The 24,642-nt window shown below is 41.3% G+C and overlaps 1 protein-coding gene across 2 annotated transcripts in view; it reads left to right on the top strand.

Annotated features, from left to right (window-relative positions):
- The first annotated feature begins 2,493 nt into the window (after positions 1-2,493).
- The window catches only part of GJB3 (gap junction protein beta 3), a 43,382-nt gene continuing 21,233 nt past the window's right edge, over positions 2,494-24,642 (top strand). The window contains exon 1 of one of the 2 annotated variants that reach the window (XM_077481913.1): positions 2,494-2,651. The gene's annotated coding sequence lies outside the window, so the exon portion shown is untranslated. The other variant, XM_077481914.1, reaches the window with a different exon arrangement.

Genomic DNA, 24,642 nt, shown 5'->3' with positions numbered 1-24,642 from the left:
GGCGCTACTCACGTATGTGTTCGCTTATTTTTACACTGTTTTAAAAAAAATGGATCACTTTTATTCCTATTACAAGGAATATAAACATCCCTTGTAATAGAAAAAAGCATGACAGGTCCTCTTAAATATGAGATCTGGGGTCAAAAAGTCCTCAGACCACATATTTGGACTTAAATGCAATAAAAAAAATAAAAAAAAAGTAATTTGAAAAAATTACATTGAAAAAATGTGCCTTTAAGAGGTTTGGGCGGAATTGATGTTTTGACGTCGCTTCCACCCTCCTATGGTATAGAGACGAGTGGGGGCCATCTTAGCCTCACTCGTCTCTATACCCAGGCACAGACAGGACCCGATTGCCTCCGCCGCTAACGACGGCCCCGGTAAGCGGCGGAGGGCGTGGGAGAGCGGCAGGAGGGGGGTGGCACCTCTCCCACCGCCGATAACGGTGATCTTGCGGCGAACCCGCTGCAGAGACCACCATTATCGTACACAGGACCGGCGCCTGAAGAGATGGATATCCCTCTTCAAAAAATAGATGTACATCGTCGTGTTTCGGTCGTAAAAGTGGTTAATGATGTGATAGATTAATTATTTATATCTTTTTTTGTCTGTTCATCCTATTCAGATTCCCTATTTTTTTACTCTGTTGTTGTGCAGTGTGACCTCCGATTCTTGTTAATGATGGTAGTCTGATGCCCATGTATCAATATAGTGTCACGTTTTCTGTTTACATTGTCCTATTCCCCTCCCCCTTGTTCCATATATACCAGACTCTCTGGTTAGCTAGCTAGATCTGATGAAAGAGTAGAGAATGTGAATCATGTCATCTGATTGGCCGCCGGAAAATGTCACTTCCGGTCTGCGTAGCTTGCGTTCCATGCTGACACGCACTTCCACTTTCGGGTTCCGGTTGGCATGCTTTCCACAGAGAACTGCAGCGTACTGGCTTTCCCACTTCCCGGGCATCCACAGAGGCTTTACCGCCACTTCACTGCCACTTTATCCTCCAGCGGCATACCATCCATGTGGACTGTGACCAAGCCAGCTTCTTACCACACGGACAGCAGCTTGGACCGCAGAGTGACCCTGACCTCCGGACCCTTTAGTCATATGCCTGAAATCATTTCCATGTTGTGAGTTGCCATTTGGCTTGTGTTGTCCTATTAAATGATTATTTTAATACTGCACTGAATCTGGTGCGCCTTGTATTTGTCCTAGTCCGCCATTGGTTCCCACTGCTGTCAATCAAATTCAATGACAGGGGCGCTGGGGGGTTGGGCTGAGTCCAGCATTCATTCCTATGGACGCCGAATGCTGGACTCGGGAGCGTGCCCGGCACGCCCACAAGGTAACCCCCTGGAAGATCGCTTCTCCTAGGGGGTTATCTGATAAAAGGAGGAGCTGTGAGAGCCACCAGGGGACCGCAGAAGTCGAGGATCTGGATCACTCTGTGCAAAACGAGCTGCACAGCGGAAGTAAGTATGATATATTTCAATCACTTTAAGATCTTTCTGTAAAGCCAGTTAATGCCCTTCCCCCTCAGTTAGAAATACCTCCCGGGGAACACATTTAACCCCTTGATCGCCCCTAGTGTTAACCTCTTCCCTGCCAGTGTCATTTATACAGTAATCGCTGCATTTTTATAGCACTGATCACTGTATAAATGTCACTGGTTCCAAAAAAGTGTCAAAAATGTTGATTCTGTTGGCCGCAATGTCACAGTCCTGCTGAAAATTGCTGATCACTGCAATTACTAGTAAATAAAATAAAAATCTATTTTGTAGATGCCATAACTTTTGCACAAACCAATCAATATATGCCTATTGCAACTTTGTTTATAGCGCAAAAAACAAAAACCACAGAGGGGATCAAATACCGCCAAACGAAAGCTCTATTTGTGGGGGAAAAAAGGACATAAGTTTTGTTTGGGTACAACACCATGTGTCCGTGCAGTGCCGTCTCGCAGAAAATGGCCCGGTCATTAAGGGGGAAAATCTTCCGTGGGCTGACGTGGTTAATTAAAAGCAGTGGCTTCCCGGGACTCAAAAGTTGTTTCAAGGGTTCCATATTGTAAAAAAAAGTTGAAAAATACCTCTTTACAGAAAAGATATGCATGAATGCAGCCACACAGCCCCGCTTTGATAATACAAGATCATTACATTATATCTTACGTCAGCATTAGCACCTGGGTGCTTATGGAAAAGCTCCACCCCAAACGAAATATGTGTCCATTCAAGTTCTATTAGGATAAACAAATATTTACTTCTATTTGTGATATTAGCTGTTGTTTCATAATGACAGTCGCCAATTTTTAACAAGGAAAATCAAAAAGCCTTTTGCAGATGTAGATTGCCAGTAGTACTTTATAGGGGTTCCGTTCAGAGCAGCTGTTAGGGGGATCTCAAGTTAAAATGTATTTTTTGTGTTTTCCTGGAGACACAGGAAATACAGAAAGTTTTAAAGCATGTTTTGTACTTTCTCCTTAGCTCCAACCCCCTCTCTCGCAGTCTCTGCCTCAATCTTAACAAGGCACAACCTGTTAAGGTATTTCTTGGACACACCTTAGTAAGATCCAAGGAAGTCAGCACATTGTGGCTCTGGCAGCTGAGTTAGATACAGGTCTGTCAGGACCTTTTTCCACTGACGTACAGGTAGGATTCCTTTATATTAACAATTTCTCTTATAGAACTGTGTAACTTTGAGCCTAGAACACACAAAAACAATGAGGATTTCATGGGAAACCCTTGCATTAGTGCTTCTGGTCTTCATTGTATAACAGGTACAAAGTGTAACTTGCTCTCAAACTAATTTTGCTTTTCCTTGTTCAGTTCCTTATCCTTTCACCTTATCTCTGTACCTTTTAGTATTCACAACGCTCATTTTTTTACTTGTATTTGTAATGCATAGCACGCTTACTTACACAAATGTAATTTGCCTTATTTGAAATCAACTACACAACTCTTTTGTGTAACCCCAGAGCTGTTCCCAAGCACAAATCATTTTCTTATTTATTTTGTAACAGTGAAAGGAAATATAGACAAAAACAAAATCATGTGAAATCCAATGGATCCATATGAAATGTAAAATAGTTGTGTGTGTATATATAGTATATTTTCCTTTAAAGAAAAAAAGAGATTTATATGTAACAATATAGATGACAAAGGACAATAGAGGTATAGAAGTACAGCATAGAGAACAAAAGAGAGCAGAAATATCATACATGACTATAGAACATACATATAGACTATAGACAGAACCAGAGCCTTCCCATTGTCTCCGTCGCTGTCCCTCGCAAAGACAGTTTTTTCAGTGCTCGTGTTTTCCCACGCCTTATTAAGATGAAAACAATTGTATGTTTACTTCTGTGGTCAACAGAATACTTTTTTGTAATACGGTAGTTTGTTTTGCTTTGGGAGAGCTGTAGTTAGTTATTCATGTTTGGACAAATATTAAAATGTAGATTGCACTTTCTTTATAAACCAGATTCGATTATGGCAGTGTTGGCACATCAAAAATAACGATTCCTGTCTCTGCATAAAAGACTTTAGGGTCGCTTAACTATGTAAAGAGTAAGGGTAGTATAAAGCTGTGAATTAAATAAACAGCATAATATTTATTGCCTAATTTACAGACATTGAAATTCCCCACAAAATTATACGTTGTGTAGAAAAATGCAGACTAGCCTGCTTACCAGTAGCTTATTTGCTACACAATATCACATAGGACAAACAGAAACGCTAATGGTAAAACAGGATAGATATACACGATCTCACAAAAGTGAGTACACCCTCACATTTTTATAAATATTTTAGTATATCTATATATACTTTATTATAGCTTTTCATTAAGTAGTGAGTGTACAGCTTGTTTAACAGTATAAATTTGCTCAAAATAACTATATATATATATATATGTGGGTCTCTAAAGCAAATAGGTGGAGCTTTAGTCTCCTTTTCACATTTTAATGCTATTGGAACTATACAAATGTGGAGTCACGGGGTGTTTTTCATTACAATATGTGTTTGCTTGTTTATGGGAAATCATATTTGCGAGAGTTGGAAGCAAGTAATAAAATAGTTGTTTTTTTCATTTCCATTCTGTACTGGTGCTGTTATCCCAAGTTCTCATGGATAATATTTCTGCATAATAAATTTCCTGCAATGCATGGGATTGTGGTAACCAGACCAATTCTGCACCTTTTTTGACAAGTGTTGATGTAACTATGAGTTTGCACACAAAAGTACGCACTAACTGTACATCTGGGACACTATTCCTAATATATATCTATATATATATATATATATATATATATATATATATATATATATATATATATATATATATATATATATATATATATATATATATATATATATATATATATAGACAGATTGCATTATAATCTAAAATAAATGAACTATAGAGTTTTTGATAATTTAAATATTTTATCCTCACTAGAAAAGAAGTTATAAGTAGCAACAAAATAATAAGCTCATGCATGTGCTCTTTTCTTGTCAGTATGTTGACAGTGTTTGACTGACAGCATTGGCTAATCAATACATCTGCCATCCATGTTGAACTGTTTTGTTGACTAGAATCTATCCCTATGACACAAAAATTATTATTTTTTATTGCAGGGGCAAATAGTCCAATCTACTTTGTGTACACTAATACATTCATTTTTATGTACTGCAACACATTGTGTTAAAGTGGCATATTTATTTTGAATGGTCTTTTAATACACTTCACTGTGTGGAAAAAACTACACAGCTGTGTGTAGAGTCTACTGTATATTTGCATTGGGAATGCTATGTAGATTGAACGTGCCTGTAAAGACAAGGGTTTTAGTGCACATTCCTGCAATGTGAATCCAACATAAGACAGGGAGGCCTAAATGTAGGTTCCAGTTATAGTTTTTGTAAGCTTATTAGCTCTTGGAATTAGCCCACACCTGGCCTAAAATCCAACCCAAACCAAATGTGATGCAAGTTAAATTTTTTTAATAGCTAAATTGTTGTAGATACAAATTTTGATATGACCTTCTTGCCAATTAAAAGGGGATATCTTACAGTACATCTGTTCATTTTGATTGCCTAATGTTACAATGTTGCCAGCTACCAAATGCCAACAAAATGCTGCTTTCTAATATCCGTTTATTGGGACAGGAAACTTTTATTATTATCTAGAGGCTATGAGCCTATTGCCAGAAATATCACTGACATTTTGCCCAGCATTTCCTCTGGAACTGCTGTGCTTATAAATTATCATAAGATATGTGTACATCTGTGTTATATTCTGTAAATTAATATATACATGAAGAAGGATAGTTTCCTTTAGATAATGTTTATTCTTATAAAAATGTTAATAAAACATGCTTATGCTTTTATTCTGCTTCACTATACAATCCTGTGCTAATTAACCACTTTCCGTATGGACTATTGTAAAATGACTGCTGGGGGGGGGCTTTCTATTCCTGGGTGGACAACATCCTCCAGAAATGTGCCTTGTGCGCACCCTAATTAGTGCACAGCAGCACGATCTGTCATCCGCTGTGACCCAGTGGAAGAAAGATCATTGTACCAGGCCGATCACTGTGACCAATCATGATGATCACATGTTAATAGTACACAATGGCTTTCATTCATAGCCATTTATTGTGTACCATTTTGATCTCTGTGATTGGTCACAGTGATCATATGGTACAGGGGCCAATCACACACGAGTACTTAAAACAGTGATCAGATCATCATTGTGATAATCATTGTTTTCAATATCATTGGTCAGTTCAGGTGTCCTCTTTACCGCCTCACCTAATTAGGTTGAGTTCCTTATCAATAAAAGACGTATTTCAACTACATAAAAAGCTTACAATAAATCAACTAAACAGGAAATTCGATATTCTATCTATACAATCCTACATTGCTAAAGGTTCAATTCCCCAAGGTTTACGTGAGTATGTCATTCCAGCAGAACATCTGCACAATGAACGGTTTTTAACCAAATGGAAGCAGAAATGTATTGCTCATGGAGTGTCCGTAATGAAGCACCTTGAGAAAAGGTCATCAATGGTCACGCTCCTTAACCAGAGGAGCACCAAATACCTCAGAGAGTGAGGAAGACACAGAAAGAACAGTGGGTTTTTTAGAACAAGAACGGTCACCTTTGGAGGCAACAACTACCACCAAAGGGATCCTAAAGTCCACAAGAGGAACAGGAGGCAAAGGAAAATACAGAAGTGCTGGGGACAGAGAAGAAACAACCAGGGCCAATACCCGGAGCCAGGGGAGATGACCGAGATAATCTTCCCATCATCATTAGACACTATTCCTCTAAATCCTTATCTTTATGAACACTCCAAGACTATTATTAACCTCTTGGAATTTAAATTAGAAGATAGACATAGAAAATTGCTTGAAAAGGGACTCTCCTACTCACCTACCAGGTCAATGAATGAGTTTGAGGTATATAAAGATTACAGTTACATCAAAGACCTACCCAAGAGGTAGATGGGAACTCTCCAACTGAATCCCAAGATGACGAGGCTCTAGATATACTCACCTCCCTATTAACTGAAAGTGAGGGCAATGACCAACCTACCCCTACTCCTTCTAGACCATGGAAACCTACTTATAAAAACCTACTTATAAAATCAACAAAAAATGCTCCCTTTCCCTAAAAATAGATGGTTGGGGGGTGTTTTTAGACCTTGTTCAAGCTGATCTTACCAAGGTGAATTAGCAATAAGGAAGAAAAGACAATCTGGACCATGAACAACACCGGGCCTTACGAGAGCTGAAGGAGGCACCAAATCTGGTCATCAAGAAAAGCGAGGGTAATGTGGTATTACTCTCAACAGAATACTATGAAAACTAGATAAAAAGGCAAGTAAATGACCTATCCACCTATGAAAAACTCCCTACTAACCCCTTTACCTCCATAATTAATTAACTAAACTTTAAACTTATGCTTGCACAGGAAGCCGGCCTTTTTCCTCTAGGAATGAGTATGAGTACCTGAAAGTAAAGACGTTTAATACTCCTACCATCTACATAATGGAAGATACCTAGATGCCCTACTGAAAAAAATGGTCTCTGAGTAACCCTCATACACCAGAGACACCCTTGACGTATTAGCAAAAATGTAAGAAGTTACTGTATCCCTGGAACTCTCCTGGTAGGCATTGATGTAGAGTCTCTTTATACATATATACATTCATACCCCATGTAAGGAGTTTGGGAACAGTAGCACACTTTCTTGACCAGAAATTTCTACGTATGGGGCCTCAGAATGAGTTTATTCTTGATATGCTACATTTTGCCTTTTCTGGGCATTTACTACAGACAAATACAAGGCACCTCCATGGGGGCCCAGTGGGTTTTTCATCACCCTTTAGCCCTCACCCTGTCTCCGCAAACCGGAAGACCGCAAACAACTGGAAACCGGCATTAGATGGCCTCATGCCAGTTTTGAGTGGATGACACCTTGTGTGCTTCACCAGGACTAAGAATACAAAGATTCACAACCCTGCATACCCACAGACCCCTGCAAAGGACTCTGGATTCACCACATTGCCCCTGCAATCAAGGATCAATTCATTTTCGTGCAAACAGTGAGTCTTTTTCAAGCTGGTATACCCAGCAAGCAATCACAGCCTGAACACCTTTTGAGGCTTTGTGCTTTGACTCAACTGACTATATCCTTCTACTTAACTCCCATGCGGTGCTATCTTAAATGTTTTATGGAAACATGGTGCTGAATAATGAAAAGGCTTAATGCAGATCTGTTCCTCCTAGACTCAAGTCACATTGCTACATCACCACGTGCTGCATTCCACTGCTGTACCATTTCTATGACTGATAGTGCTACACCAAGAGACCGAACCCGCCTTGTTCGTTTCCTGGCAGGGACACGTTCCAGCCCAAAATTGCATTTATTTGTCTGTGATGATCAATGCCTTTTTAATACTGTAAATGCCAAATGCAGTAGCTTTAAAGGCAAATAGGGAGTCTGGAGGTCCATAGTTAAGCACAATACGGATACCGGCAGGGGCGTTGCTAGGTGGCAAAAAGACCAGGGGCTTCAGCCCGAAGTCCATGAACTGGGGAGGGAGTGGCGCGTCTTTTTTTTTTTGGGCTGGGTAGTGGGGTTGTGTGACCCAAGAGAGTCGCCCAGCCGAGAGGGTTATGTAGCGTCCCCACCTTCTGGAGCCTGCAGGGTAAGATGGATGTCACTTCACACATCCTGCGGTTCTGGCATTGGCGCTGCAGGCTCCAGAAGGCGGGACCTACGGCACTCGGCCACTTTCGGCCACTATTGCACTCGGCCACTTTTGGCCACTATGGCACTCGGCCACTTTCGGCCACTATGGCACTCGGATACTTTCGGCCCGACTGGCGATCAGATCAGTCTTGGCGGCCGGCGCTCGGGGCTAACAATGGAATGCAGAATTCCATAGACTCTGGGCTTTTCGGGGTCACATTCGGGGCTTCAGCCCCCACTAACCACCCCCTCCCGATGTCCCTGGATACCGGTCTGTGCTACAAAGGTTTTCCAGCACGCACCTTGTCTGATGTACATAAGCATTATGTGTGGATGACTTGGGCCGCGTACACACGGGCGGACTGTTCGCCCAACTTTGTCCACTGAACAGTGTTTGGGCGGACAGTCCGCTCGTGTGTGGGCTTTCAGCGGACAGTTTCAGCGGACAGTTGGACGGACAAGGTTTTTCGGAATTTCCGAAAAACTGTCCGCTGAAACCTTGTTTGAGCGAACAGTCCGCCCGTGTGTAGGCTTGTTCGTCAAACAAAGTTGCGCGCATGCTCAGAAAGGATTTTCACGCCAAAAGCTATAATGCAGTGTATTGGACGTCGTATTTTTTGTCCCGTCGTACGTGCCGTTCACGTCATCGCGCACGGTTTCAGCAAACTGTTCGTCCGTCGTGTGTGGCCATGTCCGTCCATGCTAAGTTTGAGCGGACTGTTTGCCGAAACTGTTGGACGGACAAAGTTGGGCGAACAGTCCGCGCGTGTGTACGCGGCCTTGGATATGGCTGAGCTCATGGGCATGTGTTTTTAAGTTACAACGTTGTACGTTTTTACCAGGTGCAATTTTCTATTGTTTATGTTTTCCTTTCAATGATACACTTTTTCTACCAATTGTTTTAATAAAGATATATCGGGTTAAACCAAAGTTTGTTCTTTTTCCTTCATTGAAGGCAAGGACCCCTTGCATCCTTAGACACAACACATGTCACTCAATAAGCACTTATAAAAGATACGGAATATCCGTCCCACCTAGCTATACAAAAGTTGTGATAAGCATTGTGTGGTGAAACAAAAACAAAAATCCTGGTCACCTCCTCCCAGCAATTCACCATGGTGACACTGTATGTATGTAAAATAAAAACACTGTAAGAGCCCTTTCATACTAACAATATGGCTGCGTTAGCGGTAAAGCATCGCTAGTTTTAGTGGCGCTTTACCGTCATTTTAGCAGCGCTAGCTGCCCAAGACAGGGTTAAATGCATCCTAAACAGCTCCAAAGATGCTGCTTGCAAGACTTTTCCTAACGTCCTGCAAGCGCACATCTTCAGTGTGAAAGCACTTTTACACTGGGGCTGCAGGGGAGGCATTTTTCAGGGGCTTTACAGCTTTAGCCCTTTAATACTTGAAAAACACCTTCAGTGTGAAAGGGGTCTAAAAAAAGAGAAAATATTTCTATATAAAAAAACAAATGTTTAACCACTTGCTTACTGGGCACTTAAACCCCCCTCAGTCCCAGACCAATTTTCAGCTTTCAGCGCTGATGCACTTTGAATGACAATTGCGCGGGCATACAACACTGTACCCAAATGAAATTTTTATCATTTTTTTCCCACAAATAGAGCTTTCTTTTGGTGGTATTTAGTTACAGCTCGGAGTTTTATTTTTTGCTAAACAAACAAAAAAAGATGCAAAAAAAAAAAAAAAAAAAAATCAGGTTTTAATAGTTTGTTATAAATTTTTGCAAACGGGTCATTTTTCTCCTTCATTGAAGTGCGCTGATTAGGCGGCACTGATGGCTGCATTTGTGGGCACTGATGGGCTGCATTGGTGGGCACTGATAGGCTGCACTGGTGGGCACTGATAGGCATAGTTAAGGCGGCACTAATAGGCACAGATAAGGCGGCACCGATGGGCACAGATAAGGCGGCACTGATGGGCAAAGATGGGCACAGATAAGATGGCATGGATGGGTGGCACGGATAAGTGGCACGGATGGGTGGCACGGATGGGCACTGATAGGTACCACTGATAGATGGGACTGATGGGCACTGATAGGTGGCACTGATAGGTGGCTCTGATAGGTGGCACTGCTGGGCACTGATGGGCGGCACTGCTGGGCACTGATGGGCGGCACTGCTGGGCACTGATGGGCGGCACTGGGGTGCAGCACCTTTGAGGCACATTGTGGGCACTGTGGGTGGCACTGTGGGTGGCACTGTGGGTGGCACTGTGGGCACTATGGGCACTGCTGGGTGGCACTGATGGGGGGCACTTACTTTTATTCAGGATGGCACTGCGGTGGGCAGGTGGGCACTGGCAGGGGGCAGGTGGTCAGCTGTATTGCTGGCCGTGATCGGGACTGATGTCCCGATCACGGCCGCCGGTGATCGGCTTTTTTTTTCTCTCCTCGCGCTGTCAGCGCGAGGAGGAATAATAGCCGATTACCGGCTCCGTTCTATCACATGATCAGCTGTCATTGGCTGACAGCTGATCACGTGATAAGGGGTCGGGATCGACCCCTTACACGGATCGGTGATCAGGCGAGTCTCACGGACTCGCCGATCACAGAGCGCGCCGCGCGCGCCCCTCAGGGCGCGCGCAGGCCGCTCGTACCCGGGACGACGTCAATAGACGTAGTCCCGGAAAAGTAGATCCGCGCTAATGCCGTCATTTGGCAATAGCGCGGATCCCAAGTGGTTAACCACTTCAGCCCCACAGGATTTGGCTGCTCAATGACCAGGCCATTTTTTGCGATACGTCACTGCATCCTTTAACTGACAATTGCGCGGTTGTGCGACACTGTACCCAAACAAAATTGATGTCCTTTTTTTCCCACAAATGGAGCTTTCTTTTGGTGGTATTTGATCATCTCTCCGGTTTTTATTTGTTGCACTATAAACAAAAAAGGTGAGACAATTTTGAAAAAAACACAATATTTTGTACTTTTTGCTATATTAAATATCCCCAATTTTTTTTTTTAAAGCAAATTTTTTCCTCAGTTTAGGCCAATATGTATTCTTGTACATATTTTTAGTAATAAAAATCGCAATAAGCGTATATTTATTGGTTTGCACAAAATTTATGGTGTCTACAAAGAAGGGGAAAGATTTATGGCATTTTTATTTATTCTTTTTATTTTACTAGTAATGGCGGTGATCACTGCCACACCAGTCATATGATCATGCTGTACTGCTCTGGTGGCATGACAGTATGTAAAAAAAAAAAAAAAAAAAAAAGAGATTGTGAAAAAATGTAATTTCTTAATTTTTCAAAATATTGTGACTCCCTTATTACATACATTGGGCTTTGAAAAAAGGGGGCATTTGGGGGTTGTTTGTACTGTCCTGGTATTTTAGGTCCTCTAGAAATTAGCTAGGCCATTAGTTCATCAGGGTTGATCAATTTTCAGATATACTGTATATACAATGGTTTTGTAAACGCTATAGCTTTCACGCAGACTAAATAATATAAACTGATTTGGGTTATTTTTACCAAAGAAATGTAGCAGAATAAATTTTGGCCTAAATTTATGAAGAAAGATTTGCAAAATTTTCTAACAGAAATTAAGATTTGTTAATTGTTGGTATTTTTTTGCTTATATAGCAAAAACTTAAAACCCCAGTGATGGTTAAATACCAAAAAAAAAATCTGTTTAAAAAAATGATAAAAATATAATTTCGGTAGTGTTGCATGACTGAGTAATTGGCATTCAAAGTGTGACAGCGCTGAAAGCTGAAAAGTTACCTGGGCAGGAAGAGGGTAAAAGTTAGACATGTTTTTTATATAAATTCATTTAGTTAAATTTGTTTAATTTGTTTAATTTATTCATTTTCAAATCGATTCAAAAGGTTTTCAAATCAATTTCGAATAGTTTTGGAATTTGAAAAGTTTTCAAATCAAATTCGAATAGTTTTTTTAATTCAAATCATTTTCCAATTTCCAAAAATAATCAAATACAATAGGGAATAGACTAGAAAAAAAAATCTATTCTTTTATTCTCTATTCTATTTTATTCTCTTTGGAAATTGAAAAACTATTCAAACTCGAAAGTATTCGAAAAGTATTCAAAAAAACGATTCAAATTCGAATTTCGTCTGTATTCAAATTTCGTTATTTTGGATTCGTTTAAATTTGGTATTATACTAATAGAGAAATTCGGATGCATCTGAATTTCCGAATACCGAAAATTTGTCCACATTTTAATTCAGAACAAAATGAACCGCACATGTCTAGTAAAAGTGTCCAGTATTGAGGTGGTTAAATAAACCTATCAAACAATACAATTACATTTAAATAAAAATGTTAAGCTAATATACACTCTGTAGTATATAGAGAGCAAAATTACATGAAAATATATTTTTTTTGTATACAGAAACTCAGACAATTAATAGTTAGCATACTGTAGATCTGTGAGAAAAGTCACCTAAACATGCCAGACAAGATACTTTAAGCATTCCTTCTCGGATATTTAAGAATGACGTATAAAAACATGTTGCTTTTAAAATTACAATGATCCATATAAAGTTTTGACTGTGCCAGGCTCTGCCTTTTATATATGTATTTTGCTACATAGTCATAACTAATAATAGTCATAACTGTTGCCCAGCTTAATGGCTATTATGGCTATGCCAGATATTCAACAGTGTAATAAAATTGTGTACAGGTAATACAAGATGCTACAGCAAAAAGAACATCTTAGACAACTGTACACTTCCAACACTGTAGTAACAGTCTGGGTTCTAGAATGAATCTGCCCCTGTGTATAAAACCAGCCCTTTTCTGACAAAATATGTTAGCGTGGTGGTAGACAGGCGGGACGTCTTGCCATATATTTATGTTACTGACATTTTTTTTAAAGTTGTGACATCATTGTAGTGTGGCTTGCTCATTCCAATATAAAGACATGGTTTGATTAATTTTGTGTTGAGGAACTGTTGTGGCTAGCCCACAGCCCTGACCTCAACATTACTAAACACTTGTGGGCTAAACTTGAACACTAATTGCCAGCTAGGTCGTCTTGTACCTTCTTAGCTGTGTATTGAGGTGTGCTTAAAAAAAGTTCATCTCACTTGAAAGCCTTTTTGAAACATTTACTAGTTAAAAGGATTCAAATACATCCAACGCGTTTCTTGGGAAAAGAGCCTCCACCTTCTTCAGGGCTAAAAATCAATAAAAAGTAAAACATACTGTAATTATCTCAAGTAAACAATATAACAAAATATGTCCATAAAAGCTATATAAAAACAAAATATCCTTAAAATGTTCATATCAATAAAATGGTGCTGAATCCAAATATTCTGACTCTCAGGGTGATTCAAAAGTCATATAAAAGGTATTGTAAAAACACAGAGAGCAGAACGTGTCTTCTAGAATAAGCTGTTAGCACGCAGCTGTTGCTGCAAACACTTTCAATTCAAAAATGCAGTGAGCTTCCTGCAGTTTTCCAACTTCCTGGTAGTGGAGAATAGACCCAATGCCCAACCCTCATGCCACAACTTGATTCTCTGTGACCAAGCTACCTAGCAGCGAGCCCAGGCATTTTCATATAGGGGTGGAGGTGTGCCAAATTATATGCAAATAGCAGCTTACATAAATTCTATTTGTATATCGATGTTTGGAAGCTCTATGTGGCTCATTATTTCTTTGAGTAATGTTACTATTAATACTATTAACAAGAGTATTGTTTATTTTTGCTTACTGTATCACTAATCCAAGTGAAAACACATAATTTTTAATTGTCTAGACTGGATATTGGAAAGGAAACACAGGCTAGGATTACAGTTAGGCTGGTCATACACTGATCAGTGCGTGGCACCCGACTTAACAGAAGTCAATAGTTTGGGAAACATCTGTCGTAGGGACATGTTGGAAACTTTTCCTCAATCAGCAGCAGTCAGAAAACAATGTTCCAGTGGGGGGAAATTCCTCCATCCCCCTTGTTTATGTGGATGGGGGAATCTGTTATATTTTTTCCACATTCAGGCCCAAGTTGAAGAAATAAAATGTATGGCCAGTTTTAGTTCTTTGGTAAATAATAATTTGAAGCAGGAAGGAAATTTTCCTACATTTACATGTTAAAGTGGAAATGCAACCAGAGTAGGATATTGACATTTAGAGCCGCTTCACACCGGGGTGACTTCTCAGGTGACTTAGCCGCCTGACAAGTCGCGTTCCGTTCTGTACTATGGAACCGTTCTAATTGGAGCGACTCAAGTCGCTCCGACTTAGATAAAGGTTCCTGTATTACTTTTGAGGTGACTTCAGGCGACTTGCATTTACTTCTATACAGAAGTCATTTTGCAAGCCCCCGCTGAAGTCGTATGCAGGTCGCCTCTGTGAGTGGCGCTGCAAGTCGTGCTGCCCCTGTGTGAACCGGCTCTTAGTATTGGCCTCTGTAGCTGCAGGCCCTGTGTATCAATTCATTCTCAAAGTTTACAGCAGAAGCAATGATATCATCCAAGTTATCTCAGGTAGCTCAGCTCCACCTTCTCTCTCGTTCCTGTTCTGTGTTTACATAGGAGATTAAGGTTGGATTCCCACCTACGCAGTTTTAGTGCTTTTTGCATCTTGCATATTTGTACTACGTCCATTTAACATGGTTTCCTATGGAACACCTTCTGTAGTGCAAATCTGCAAAATGCAAAAAGCACGAAAAATGCATAGGTATGAATCTACTGGGACTAGGAGTAGGAAGGAAGGTGAACTGAGCTGCTGAGATAGCAAAAAAAATGAAAAAAAGCATCTAGTATCTCCATTCTCAGGTTTCCTCATAAATGTCTATAAGCATAGCTCCCAACTGTCCCTGATATGTAGGGGCTGTCCCTCTTTCCTCCTCATTTGTCCCTCATTTTGGTCTGATCTATATCGTTGTATAAAAAATGCACTTTGTAGCTATTAAAAAGTGTTTTCCAGCGCTAAACTTTTCATCCAATTTCTAAATTGCTGCATTTGTGAATTTCAAAAGCCAATATAAAGGAATAGTAGTGGTAAAAAAAACTGGTATAGGTTTACCAATATTTTTTTTTGTTTTGTTTTGTATAATTCTACTTTAGTTTAGTGTGGTTGGGGTGTGTCCTATCCCTACATAGCTTTGATAATTGGTGTCCCTCATTCCCATCTCAAAAAGTTGAGAGGTATGCTATAAGTATCTGCTTCATAGGCACAACCAGGACACAGAATAAGTTTGGCTGAAGATGTAGGCAAACAATGGAGGCCATGCTCACCATATCAAGGTTAGTATGAATCTAGGAAGTAATGTGTGGGCTAGTTTATGTTAGGGAAGAGAGGGGGGAAATGCACTTTGTTTTAAAATGAAACTTTAGTGTTAAAAAAAAAATGATTGGAGGAAAGCTTTTGTTGCAGAAGAAACTTTGTATGTCTCTTACCTGCTTGCTAACAAATGTCTGTAGATTGTACACTTAGCTGTGCATGCGCAAAGTATGACATCTTGGCATCCATAGGTTCAAGGATGAAACAATTTCCATGCACATGCATGCATCTCATATTATCCTGTGTTAGCCAATGAAAATGGACGATAAACTCAGAATAAGACCAGGTGAAGATGTCAGCAGCAATATGACAGCTCTTGGATGTCAACATCATTTGAGAGGAGTAGCTTTGGTCCCACTTTATAGAGCTCTTATCCTTCAAGCTGGGTTCATACTATGGCAAATTGGATGCAGGTTTTTCCCACATTCAATTTGCATGTCAGGAGATTGTGACAGACTCTCTATGAAGCCAGTTCACACATCTCCAGGGTGGCTCCGGGGCAAATTGCACAGGAGTTGTGTGAGTCTTCTGGTCCATTTCAGGTTCAAATTCAGCCAAAAATTCGGACTGAAATGGTGAACAGAGACGTACCAAACCCCTGCGGTCAGCCGCTCCGTGCGGCAGTGTGAACCCAGCCCCAAGGATCTCAATGCTTCTGTTGTGATCCTTGGGAATAATTTTCTGCACAGTGCCTGCAACTACATAGCTCTGTGAGTGCTTGTTTATATCTAATTTACTGTTTATTAAGTCTATGTAAATCCATTAAAATCCATAGACCTGGCCAGAGGTTCACTTTAATCCCCATTCATACTTTACATTTTAGGTGTGGCATGTTGTATGCACATTGCATGTTTTACATGGCTTACCATTGAACTCTATATAATGCACATTTTTCCAGAAACGAAATCAAAGGTGCAGGCAGCAAGCAGGACTTTTACTTAGCACGCTAAAAATAAGCAGATGCAAATGGGGCCTTAAGCATTCACCTGCTTTGTACATTTGCATTTTTTTTTAACACCATTTAGTCTGAGAACTTTTTTTTTTTTTCTCTCTTCATAATACAAAGTTACGTTTTAAGGAAAGTTGTCTGACAAGTTGGATGAGTGAAACTCTACACCCAGATTTCTAGCTGCTGTTCTGTGGTTCACATTTTTGCCTCTTAATGAGCAACCACTTACTAGAGCCACTCCTTCTTAAATGAAATGTTTCCTCACTTCACTGAGAATAGTGAGTAAGGGTCTTGCAATGTTAACACCGTCATCCTCCTGCCATGCAAGTAATGCTGCTTCACGAACCTTGACCACAGTAACTGGCATATGTTCTAAGGTATGGACTAAGAGGCAAAAAGCAGATGAGAACATACTGATCTCTATTATAACAAACACTACAACAAATAAAATACTTTGGACAACACATCATATCTAGGGATGAGTTTTGGGTTTGGGCCGTATGTGGGTTTGAGGCAAACCCAGCCTGTTCTCAATTCACAGACCAGCCCAGCAGAACAAATTCTGAATGAAAAGCTATCTATAAATGGAGGAGGCAGATCTTTTATTCATCCGCCTGTCCTCCATTTATAGATCACTTTTCATTCATAGAAGCTATAGTACAGCTTCTATGAATGGAGGAGGGGTGGGGGGCAGAAAAGTCAGGCATAGACAACTATCAGTCCCTCCCCTCATGCCAGGGTACTAGGTGTAATCCTAGACTCTGACCAGGGGCGTACCAATAGGGGGGCGGGGGGTGCGATCCGCCCCGGGTGGCACACTTTGGGGGGTTGTCAGTGGCCGAGTGACTTTGCTATGGGGGTGCGTTCCGCACCCGAGTCAGGGTGACACCGTCAGATCATCTCAAGGGCATCCCTGCTGTCTCTGGTTGCTCATTTTCACTTTAGTTTTTTTTTAGAACACCCCCCAGCGCCGTGGCCGCAATGGACTGTTCCAGACTGTTCAGTGAGTGACTGTATTCGCTCCTGCTAGCTCCGCCTCCACCCACCACTGCTGCTGCCTGTGTGTGTGTGTGTGTCTGTCATCTCTCTCCGCTGGGGCGGCTGCTTCCACACAGTGAATACAGAGTCCTCCCTAGCCGACTGAGAGCCCCAGGTGGTGAGCAGGGGGGATTGATGTAAGAAGAGGCTGCAGCCTGCCCTGCAGAATTGTGTCTACCCCTGTGCTGGTCTAAGGTGGGGGGGTCAGTGACTTGGATTGCTATGTCCACCACTCCCTCCCCCTGCCATGTGTATTGTGTAGCTGTGTGACCTGATTGGGGGGGGGGGGGGGGGTGATGTAAGAAGAGGCTGGAGGAGTGTGTCCATCCCTGCCATGTGCTGGTCTGAGGGGGGGGTCAGGGTAATTGCTGTGTCCCCCTTCCCCTGCCATGTGTATAGTGTAGCTGACTGGGGGGGGGGGGGGGTTGATGCAAGAAGAGGCTGGAGTATTGTCTACCCCTGGGCTGGTCTGAGGGGGGGATCAGGGTGATTGCTGTATCCATCACCCCCCTACCATGTGTATAGTGTAGCTGATCTGATGGGGGGAGGGGGATTGCAGAATGCAGATATGTGCTATATACAGGGTGCAGAATCCAGGTGCATGCTGTATACAGGGTGCAGAATGCAGATATAGTTACATAGTTAGTAAGGTTGAATAAACACACCAGTCCATCCAGTTCAACCTGAGTGAGTGTCTACAATTGTCCTTATCCCAGTACATTGCACACTGACATCGGTCCCTACCCTCAAGGGTGCAGAATCCAGGCGCGTGCTATATACAGGGTGCAGAATGCAAATATGTGCTATATACAGGGTGCAGAATGCAGATATGTGCTATATACAGGGTGTAGAATGCAGGCACATGCTATATACAGGGTGCAGAATGCAGGCGCATGTGATATACAGGGTGCAGAATGCAGATATGTGCTATATACAGGGTGCAGAATGCAGGTGCGTGCTATATACAGGGTGCAGAATGCAGATATGTGCTATATACAGGGTGCAGAATCAAGGCACGTGCTATAAACAGGTTGCAGAATGCAGATATGTGCTATATACAGGGTGCAGAATCCAGGTGCGTGCTATATACAATAAATATTCTTGAGAAAATGGAAAATAAATGGATGGGTGTTTTTTCATTTAAAAGTTGGGGGGGTTGCCAGATGTAGGATCCGCCCCGGGTGCCAAATGCTCTAGGTACGCCCCTGATTCTGACTTGTCATTTCAGCCCCAAGTCCAATCATTGTCAAAAGTTTGTAGAATTCACCTCCGCAACATCTCTAAAATTCGCCCCTTTTTAACAAATGAAACCACCAAGCTCCTTATTCACTCCCTTGTTATCTTTCACCTTGACTACTCCCTTCTCATTGGCCTGCCTCTCCATAGGCTATCCCCTCTTCAGTCTATCATGAATGCTGCTGCCAGACTTATCCACCTTACCAACCGCTCAGTGTCTGCCAACCCTATCCTCCAATCCCTACACTGGCTCCCAATCACCCAGCGAATTAAATTCAAAATACTAACCACAACATAGAAAGCCCGAGCTACATCACCAATCTTGTCTCCAAATATCACCCAAATCGTCCTCTCCGCTCTTCTCAAGACCTCCTCTACGCTCAAGCTCTCTCATCTCATCCTCTGATGCTCGTCTTCAAGATTTCTCTAGAGCCTCTCCCATCCTCTGTAACTCACTACCTCCACCTGTCCGGCTATCTTGCTACCTTAAGACCCCTTTCACACCACACCGCAACTTGCGTCGGCGGTAAAACGCCGCTATTTTTTGCGGCGTTTTACCGCCGGATTTGCGGCGGATTTTGGCCGCTAGCGGGGCGCTTTTACCCCCTGCTAGCAGCCGCGAAAGGGTTAAAACCGCCGGCAATACGCCACAATAGCGACGTTTTGCCGGCGGCATTACAGTGCTGCCCCGTTGATTTCAATGGGCAGCAGCGGTGGAGGAGCGGTAAACACACCGCTCCTTCACCGCTCCAAAGAAGCTGCTGGCAGGACTTTTTTCTGACGTCCTGCCAGCGCACCGCTGTAGTGTGAAAGCCCTCGGGGCTTTCACACTACACACAATAGTGCAGCTTCTTTAGGGCGTTTTGCAGGCGCTATTTTTAACGCTATAGCGCTTGGTGTGAAAGGGGTCTAAGTGATCCCTGAAAACTCATCTCTTCAAGAAAGCCTATTACGTCTCTGATTATTCTTTTACCACCTCCATCAGCTCATTCCCCACAGTTACAACCTTTTATACCACCTGCCGCACCCTATTAGATTGTAGGCTCTTCTGAGCAGGGCCTTCTTAATCCTGTTGTATTTTATTGTATTATAACTGTATTGCCTCCCTTTTTATATTGTAAAGTGCTGTGTAAACTGTTGGCGCTATATAAATCCTGTATAATAATAATAATAATAATAATAAATAATAATAGGCAGTCTTGATGAGTGCCTATTACACTTCCAATGCTGTATTAACCCCTGCAACCCTAGAAGAATACTGCAGAAAGGTATGGAAGAGGTCACAGAACTTTCAATTTCCACTATTAGACAGCAGTGCAAAAATCACTTCATATTAAATGCAATATTTTTACCTACACTGAGGCTTTGAAGCCCAACATGTATGTACACGTGTAAGACTATATGGGCTTGAATGCAAATGGTACAAGAGAAAGGGTGATGAGCAAAGTGCAGTAATCCATAACAACAATGAGATTTAATCCTAAAGGATAAGATATGAATAATGATTGGCTGCGCTGGCTTTCTGCATTGTGCATATTGCTCCTTATTAAACAACTGTATCACCTACATTGCTATGCACAAATGTCTGTCTCTGAGATATTCAGACATAAACCTACATGCATGCATTCCTCTCCTTACTCCAAAGTACATTTGTTCTTCTCACATTGCCATTTATTGCTCAGGAAAATTATGTATTCATAGACTTTAAAGGTAAACAAAAGTTATCAGCTAAATTGATAATTTATTGTCTGACCTCATTCACTTTATTTACACTGGCTGTGAGGATCATTTTCAAACGCAAGAATAAAGTATAGATAAGTTCAAAATATACTTGCTTTGCCACACCTAATTCATTGATAAAACACAACTGTTTGCCAAATGAAGATAAATGTTGTGTGTTTAGCATAAATGGTTTATTACATCTACTATAAAGACCCAAGTTATTACAACAGATTTATTAAGTTAAACTTAAAGCTGAACTCTAGGTAAACAGCTAAATCCACAGAGGAAATCCATATATAGGAGCTGTTTATGTGCCAAAGTACTTGTATTTCTGTCCATCCGGTCCTGAGATTTACACAGCTCTCCCACACAGGACAGCCCTGTCTGACCTGATTTTTCTTTGCAGCAGTTAAAGTGGATATTCTCCCCAATAAAATAACTTTGTTTTCATCTGGCTCCTCCTCTTCTCTCTCACACGAGTAGATACATTTTGAAGCGAAAAAAAGGGAAAAAACTGCGCTACGGAATACAAATGGTATTGAACGGAAGCTGCAATTCAAAATGTACACCAAGAATACACCAAACAGAAATAGAAAAAAGAAAGAACTGCGCTAACCACGAATACCCAAATGTGAGTAGGGTATGTATATGTGCCAGACCCACGATATGGGTCTTAGTGTCTTAATATCTCCAAGACCACCTCCAAAGTATAATGCAAACCATATACAAATAAGTGCAATTTAAATGCAAAAACAAACCATAAATACGTGTCAAGAGTGTGAGTTCCCCAAACACAATATGAGTAAATCAAACTCAGTGCATATACTCCTAAAAATAAAGAGTTAAAAAATAGAATAGAATATGGAAAAAATATTTGCAATTTTTTTTATACATAAATGAAATATCAAGAAAAAAAAAAGATTATATTTAGAGACACCCTATATAATGTCCATATAGTCATATGTCAAAAAAATAATAAAATGTCCATATAGTAAACAAACACCAGTGAAGTAAAGCTTCAAGTGGAGTGCAGCAGTGAAGGACAAACTTCAAACAGCTGAGTTATAAGTACACAAAATGAAATCTTCTCCAAAGATGTACTGTGCTTTTCCCAACACCGAATGAGTGAATTGGCTTCTTACCAGATCCAAGCGACCCCCCGTTACAGAGGGTCACCACAGGCGACAATAGTCAAAGGGTATCCGGATAGCGATTCCTCCTCAAGCGATCCTGAATCTTTCACGCGGTAGGGTTATGGCTGTTATTCCACATATCACTCCCAACAGCATGTCTTTGGAGTGTGGGAGGAAAATGGAGTATCCGGAGGAAACCCGCACAGGGAGAAAATGCAAACTCCAGGCAGGTAGTGCCGTGGTTGGGATTCAAACCAACGACCCTAGTGTTATGCCTGAATACACGAACACACCGGTGCTTTTTTGCATTTAAATTGCACTTATTTGTATATGGTTTGCATTATACTTTGGAGGTGGTCTTGGAGATATTAAGACACTAAGACCCATATCGTGGGTCTGGCACATATACATACCCTACTCACATTTGGGTATTCGTGGTTAGCGCAGTTCTTTCTTTTTTCTAGATACATTTTGACCTTCTTGTGCATAGTGCCCCCCCCCCCCCCCCCCCCCACTGCCTCCTGGAATGTCAACATCAAACATTGCTGGAGACAGTTCTACTGATGGATGCATGCGTGGTGTGGGTAATCTGCACATGCTCAGTGTGCCGCAGGACTTTGTGACCTGTGGCTCATCGGTGCACATTTGCGTGGCAGGAACCCCACACATGCCCAAATGTGCCATGTGTCTGTAGGGTCCAAAGATCTGGAAGAGGCCTTCAGCACAACTGTGCATGCATATCATATTCACAGATGGCCCCGCACACCAGAAAGAGTGGGGCAGAAATAACAAGGATTGAAGATAAAACGATAATTCTCCCGCTCTACAAGACTCTGGTCCGGCTGCACCTGGAGTATGCTGTCCAGTTCTGGCACCAGTCCTCAAGAAGGATGTGCTTGAAATGGAGCGAGTTCAAAGAAGGGCAACAAAGCTAATAAAGGGTCTGAAGGATATTAGTTTTGAAGAAAGGTTGTGAGCACTGAACCTATTCTCTCTGGAGAAGAGAAGCTTGAGAGGGGATATGATTTAAATGTACAAATACCATACTAGTGACCCCACAATAGGGATAAAACTTCAGCAAAAGGGAATTTAACAAGACACGCGGCCATTCACTAAAATTAGAAGAAAAGGGGTTTAACCTTAAACTGCGTAGAGGGCTCTTTACTGTAAGAGCGGTAAGGATGTGGAATTCCCTTCCACAGGTGGTGGTTTAAGCGGGAAACATCTTTAATTTAAAAAAAACGATTAGATAAGAACCTGAATGACCACAACATAAATTTTTGTTGCAGGGGATACAAACAATCTGACTAGTGTAGACTTCTGGCAATCACACAAGCAGGAAATTACATTTCTGGAGGGGGGGGCATTTTGTTCACCATCTCTGTACAGAGCGTCTCCAGGTTGCCTTTTATTTTACAGAAAAAAACAGTGCTGTAGATTGAAGAGGAGAGATCATTTCTGAGAACATTCATTTACAATATGACTTGTGTAGCAGTTGTTTATGCTATATTTTTTTTTCCCCCACAAAAGTGGAGTTACCCTTTAAACTTAAAGTTCTTGTCCCTCCCTCCCTAGTTTGAGACTGGAGAGTTTAAAGAGAAGCAGCAGACTTATTAGCTCATTGCTCTGCTACTTTGCTCTCTCCTCCTACTAGCGTGTTTCTTGTTAGCTTGAGCACTGCAGCACACCAGACTCACTCCTTCTGCTCCTTCTCCCTATCACAGGGACTAAAACCAAGTCAAATTCAGGTATTTATACTGCTTATATTCAAAATATAAATGTATTTGTTCATTTTAATAATGCACTATTGAATACAAAGTGGTTTTAATATAAACCATGCTGTGAAAAAAAGGACTGCATGCTGTATTCCAGGGATATGCAATTAGCGGACCTCCAGCTGTTGGAAAACTACAAGTCCCATCATGCCTCTGCCTCTGGGTGTCATGCTTGTGGCTGTCAGGGTCTTGCTATGCCTCATGGGACTTGTATTTCTGCAACAGCTGGAGGTCTGCTAATTGCATATCCCTGCTGTATTCTTTCAATGCACACCACTATTGTGAGTTTGTGTGAACTGGCATGATAGGAAACAGGCTTTTTGCCTTAGGTTGGGGCTGTGCTGGGCAAGGTTGCCTGGTGCAGTCCCAATGCACCTGGTGTGAACGGGTCCTTAAATTGTGAATATACTGAAAGAATTAACACAGGTAGCTAGTTATACTTGTTATTTAAATATCATGTCATTTAAATTCCTCTTATTGCGATGTCATGCCACTGTTCAAAAACACTCGTATATCATGGCTCATCTTAAAGAGAATGACATGCATTCACGTGTTAAAGCTGAGTTTGTGTGCACACTGCCAGTTTTGCACGTGCAGCTATATTTAAGTTACAAACAATAAGAAAATAATTCCAGCCCAGAACTATTAGGTCACTAGAGCTGTAGGACTATCTGGTTGACATTTGGAAGAAGTCAGCGGGTCGAAGGTCTATGTCCACAGTACCCCTCTCTCAATCTAAAAGTCAGTCTATCATTATTTAACGCACAAATCCAATAAAAATTGTTTTTTGGCCTTGGATAGTGGGGATGGGTTTAAAACTCTGTCTGACCAAGCAGACCCAATCTTTCAATTAAGACAATTAATTTGATTGATAGGAGGATAGGAGTTATAATGCAGTCTCAACCCAGTATACTGTCCTTTGGTTCATACATGCACATATATATATATTTACAGTATTCATTTATTTTTTAAGAATCGAAAGTCAATAAATATTACTCTAATTCAGCCTTTATCAACCTTTTTAGCACAGAGGAACCATTGAAATAACTTTCCAGTCTCAGGGCACCCCCTTCTAAAAATGACTGCTGTATATCTATAACTCATGATCTATTAGTGTGATCTTCATTTGGAAGAATGCTCCTTATGCTGACCATACACTATACAAAAAATCATCCAAACCCATTTTGGAAAAACGAAAATTCGGCCCAGTGAGCGCAAAAGATAGTGCCATCGTTTAATGAATGGTAAATCGTTCA

The sequence above is a fragment of the Lithobates pipiens genome, unplaced genomic scaffold, assembly GCF_037356315.1.
Source record: "Lithobates pipiens isolate NorthernLeopardFrog02 unplaced genomic scaffold, aLitPip1_a1.2 Scaffold_16, whole genome shotgun sequence".
NCBI lineage: Eukaryota > Metazoa > Chordata > Amphibia > Anura > Ranidae > Lithobates > Lithobates pipiens.
Note: the sequence above shows the minus strand (reverse complement) of the source record. Positions and strands in the feature narration are given on the sequence as shown.